This window comes from Myotis lucifugus, unplaced genomic scaffold, assembly GCF_000147115.1.
Source record: "Myotis lucifugus unplaced genomic scaffold, Myoluc2.0 scaffold_3233, whole genome shotgun sequence".
In the NCBI taxonomy this organism is placed as follows: Eukaryota; Metazoa; Chordata; class Mammalia; order Chiroptera; family Vespertilionidae; genus Myotis; species Myotis lucifugus.
This window is the reverse complement of record NW_005874281.1, coordinates 1,654-6,444: the sequence shown is the minus strand read 5'-3', so window position 1 is coordinate 6,444 and position 4,791 is coordinate 1,654. Positions and strand designations below refer to the sequence as shown.

The following is a 4,791-nucleotide window of genomic DNA, read 5'->3' as shown; positions in this document are numbered from 1 at the left end:
TTAAGAAAGCTTTTTTCAATGGAGGAAGGAGATAGTCGCCTCCTGCCTGCAGCAAAATCTTAAAGAATGTGGTCAATTTACATCTGAAAAGACCAGGTAGGCCAGAACCTGTTTGCAGGGCTCAAATGTGGTTTTCCAGAGCCGCTTGGAAGTAAAAAGTAGTTTACTCTAATTTGCCTCATGAAGAATCTAAAAAACAGAATTAAATCTATTGGTTGAATATTGAGAAATGCTGAATATTTAACTTGCCAGCTAAAAGTTTAAGGTCTTTTTTCTTGCTGTTGGGAAGTTTGAAGCTACACCCTTTTTGGTAGAGGGAGGAGTGGATGTGCCCTGCCCCTGGGATGCAGGTGGTCCAGTTCCCACCAGCAGCCATCTTTGAGAGCGTTGGCTTGCATTTCAATGGCTGCACCTTTTGCTGGCCGACCTTCCCAAAGAGGGTCGAGCGTGGCCAAGGGGTGGCTCCTTTGGGATCAGCTTTCTGCCAGTAGTCATTTTTTTAATACCTACAGTTTGCTTCTCGGTTTCCCTAGGCAGAGAAAAGAGCATGTTTTAAAGTTAACTATTGGATTTTGAGGTTTATTCTTATAAATATGAAAGTGTAGTTAATCAAAGAACTGCTAATATTTGACTTGTGGGCTCTGAAGGTTTAAAGTGCAAATTGAATCGGAAGAAATTAATTAAATATCTAATGTAGCCTAAACCAGTTTGGCTCAGTGGATAGAGTGTTGGCCTGCGGACTGAAAGGTCCCGGGTTTGATTCCGGTCAAGGGCATGTACCTGAGTTGCACGCACATCCCAGTGGGAGATGTGCAGGAGGCAGCTGATCGATGTTTCTCTCTCATCAGTGTTTCTAACTAACTCACTATCTCTCTTTCTTCCTCTCTGTAAAAATTCAATAAAATATATTAAAAAAATAAAAAAATAAATATCTAATGTATAACTTGTTTTTGTCAAAATATGTTACTCATTGGTCTGATTAAAAAGGGGATTAATTTTAAGATCTCAACTGAATTTTTAATGCAAAAACCAGTTTGAATTTGATTGATATTCTTTAAGATAATTATAAAAGATATAAACAGCTAATGAAATTTCTGTTTTTCTACAATAGAATGTTGGCCATCTATCTTTTAGGGATTTTGATTTGCTCTTCCCTTGTTTATTGTGAGAATAAGGAAATCATCTTTACTGTCACAGAACTGTTTAGACAGCCACAATGTTGAGCTGCGTGACTTGGCAGCTGCCCGCAAAGCAATAAAGTTGCTTTGTTTTGGATTTTTAAAATTCAAGTTTTATTATTTGTTGGCACCATAGTAAATAATTCATAGAGCGGGTCTCTTCAACAGTACCAGGGAACCTCCTCAAAACACCCTGTTCCCCACACATGACATTCAAGGAGGAAGAGACCGTGGCCGCTGAGTCTGCAGTACAAAAGGTAGTAAATCTTTCAAATCTCCACTCTTATCTGAAAAGCCAGGCTTTGGATTTCTGTAGTGGGTTTAATCAGGCAAATTTGTCATCATTCATTAGTCAGAACAAGCCAAAATAACAACAACAACAACAACAATAATGCAGTTCTCAATTCCTAACATCTCTGTTTCACCCCGCCATTGCTTGTGGATGCTCAGCTCATGCATACTGTGGCCAGCTCCATCTCGGTCCATCTTCATTCAAACTGAAAACCCGACACACACAGAGGGCACCTGCCCTGGCTCATGCATCCCTTGTCACCCAGGAACTGGATTCCAATCGAGAGGGCAAACAGTGCTTCTTGGTTCAATACAACACATGGCAGGGCCTAATCCGAGACACTAGGCTGTCCGAAATGCCATTGAGGACAAAGTCCATCCCTACATCAGGCATTGCCTCTGAATTTCTAATGACTTCACAAGCCGAGAAAGGCCAAGCAGCCACAGCTCAGAATCATAGGTGAGGATTCGGGCCTCAACTACTACAGGATTCTTGGAAGTGGTGGGCTCACTTCAGCTCAGAGCGAAATGCTTAGGTATTACCGGCTTTCTGAAAGATTCGAGACAGAAAGGTAATAAAACAGTGGCATCCAGTGCTAACCACCTCAAAATGTTTGCAAAAGTGAGAAGGCCAAATCCGTTCCTTCTGTCATGTGGATCCCTTGAGGAGTCATCAAGTGGCCCATGAAGACCTTTCCTAGCCACAAGCCATAAATATATAAAAACACACATTGGTAGGTTACTAAATCTGACAGTGCTCTCTCAAACACAGCTCTGCTCAATGGCTTTATTACTGCGCCTCTGCAACAAAATGGTGCCGCCGGTGGGTGACGAGTGACGTCAGGAACGCTAGAAGGAGGAAGCCAGAAAGCCCTTGGGGACAGGAACCTCCTTGCGCTGCAAACATTCCTCCAAGAACCTCTTGAGGCGTATGAAGGACCCCATCTGTCCCGGGCTTGTAATGGCTTCAATCCTGGGGCAGTAGTCCTCTTTGATGAGAAGCATCATCTTCCAGAACTGGGCCTGATACTGCTTCATGAGGGCATTCCCACACACCTCTAAGAAGTCCAAGAGGAGGGTGGCCGTCACGTCCGGCAGGGGCTCCATGTTTAGTATCTGTGCCAACCAGCGCCAGCCATGGTTTAAGCCATGAGGGTGAACCTCTTGTCGAGTTCCATACGGCCACCGGAGCTGGATGATGGCAGCATAGAGACGCATCATCCCGGACATGCGTTTCAGAAAGTTGTCCTGCTGCTCCACCTTGGAATCCTTCACTTGGTAGCCAAGCATTCTTTGGTAGTCTTCCAAAGCCATTCCCTCCCTGAAAGCCGGGTAGAGTGGGACAGAGTACGGACAATTCTTGTGCAGATGAGCCAAGATGAGGTCCCCCACCCTCGGGTGCAGCTCCCAGACCCCGGACGCTACGGCGGCGATGGGGAACGCAGCTTCATGGTGCGAGGCCACCTCCTCCGCTCCTTGTTTCACAAACTTCTCTGCCAGTTTGTACTGGACAAAGTCCAGGCCCTGTGGATTCAGTGTGACGGACACAGAGCGCCCACCAGATGGAACGGGTTTTCCAGAGAGCAGGTTGTGGATCTTGTCGAAGATCTCCTTCAGCTGGGAGCCTGCGCTGGTGGAGATCTGGCTCACTGGGATAGTGGCTGCCTTCTGGAGGTCCATCTTTATCTTTTTGACCCTGGCTGTCCTTGCTGCTGGCCAGTCCCTCAAAGGCCAGCACACACTGACGGGAGGCCTCCTGCAGCTGCTGGTACCACTGCATTGTACTGTCTTGTACCTTCAGCTGGAGGTCTTCACTCCGTGTCCCTCCCGGGCCCTGGCTGGGAGCGGGGCACTCCTTGTGGACCTCTGGCCTCTGCTGCACCTGTGCCTCTTGTCGCTTCACCTGGGCCTCCTCTTCATCCTGCCTCCTCCTGTCTTCACACGCCCTGGCGTCCCTCAGCAGGTCCCGCACTTGTTGCAGCGCGCTCTTGGCCAAGGCTTGGTCCTCTGCCGTGGGAAAGCCGTTCTCCGAGGTGGTCCGAATGAGCCCCGAGATGAGGCCGCACAGCTGGTTACCTCGGCTCCGCAAGGCCAGCGGGTCCACCTTCGGGTCTCTGTGCTGGCCCACGGAGTCCAGCTGCTGGTTGAGGTGCAGCAGCTCCTCCTGCGCGGCATAGAGGCCCTGCAGGCAGACCTGGCCTTCCTCCCTCCGCAGCCGCTCCTGCTCCACCCGCTTCAGGCGCTGCTGCTCTGCCTCCCGCAGCTTCAGGTTGAGAATCTCCGCTCTGTGGCGATGCTCAGCTTTCAGCTTTTCTTGCTGCCCCAGGGCTTCTCTGGAGCTCTTCTCCATCATTTCCCTCAAGTCCTGGAATTCTTGACGACGCTTCAGTTCCTTCCGTTCATCAAAACGCTTCAGCTGTTCAGATGCCATCTGAGAGAGCGCTCGCCACTTCCTCTCCTGCTCCTCCTGCCGCAGCCGCAGGCCCTCTGTTCCTTTCATTCTGTGCACTAGCTCATACGTTCGGATGCAGCCTTCCACCGGGATGCCCCTGGAGGACTGCAGTAACATGGGCTCCGTGGGCTGGGACTCACGTTTGCCCTTGGTCCCACCTGGTGTTGCTGGTGCTCTTGGGGATGCTGGTGAGAAGGCAAGGCTTCTTCTGGGAGACTTGGGAACAAATGAAGGTTGGTCCAGGCCTGAAGTGGATCTAGAGGATGTTGAAGTCTCGGAGGGAGACAGGGTCTCTTGTGCGTGGGGTAGGACATGATCTACCACCCATCCAGCATAAGAAGATAGCTGGGGAGTGGACACACATTCTTCAGAAACATCCTCGCCCCACAGGAGCCGGTCGCGGTGGTAGCAGAGGCGACCTTTGCTGGAGCTGAGCAGCGCCTGCAGGGTCTCCCAGCAGCGACTCTCTGACGGCATGGCCTGTGCTGCAGCCGCTCTTCGGAGATGCTGCGGGTGGGAAAACAAACCCCTCGAATCCGCCGCCCGGTTAAGGAGCGCCCCAGCGCTCGCTTCCGCTTCCGGGGCCTGCACTCCAAAGTTGCTTTGTAATTGCTCAGTTCAAAGTGTGCTTGGGTCTCCCTCCCGATTGGAAAGGGCAACCGCGCCCTCAGCCGCTGGCCCGCTCCGTGTGCGCCTCTCTCCCTCAGTAGTTTATGTCCGCACCGCACCTCCTCTGAGTCCGGGTATGCTGGGGTCCAAACCCAGCAGGTCCAGGAGTCCCCAGAGGTGTGGACAGAGTCCTCGAAGGAGGAATGCCACGGAGACAGCGTTCAGTTGATCAGCGGCCTAGCCAGGATCTCTAGCCAAGTT

The 4,791-nt window shown here is 50.7% G+C and overlaps 1 pseudogene; it reads right to left on the bottom strand.

Moving 5' to 3' along the window:
• Positions 1-2,309: 2,309 nt before the first annotated feature.
• On the bottom strand, positions 2,310-4,398 carry LOC102421665 (annotated as a pseudogene).
• Between the last annotated feature and the right edge of the window lie 393 nt (positions 4,399-4,791).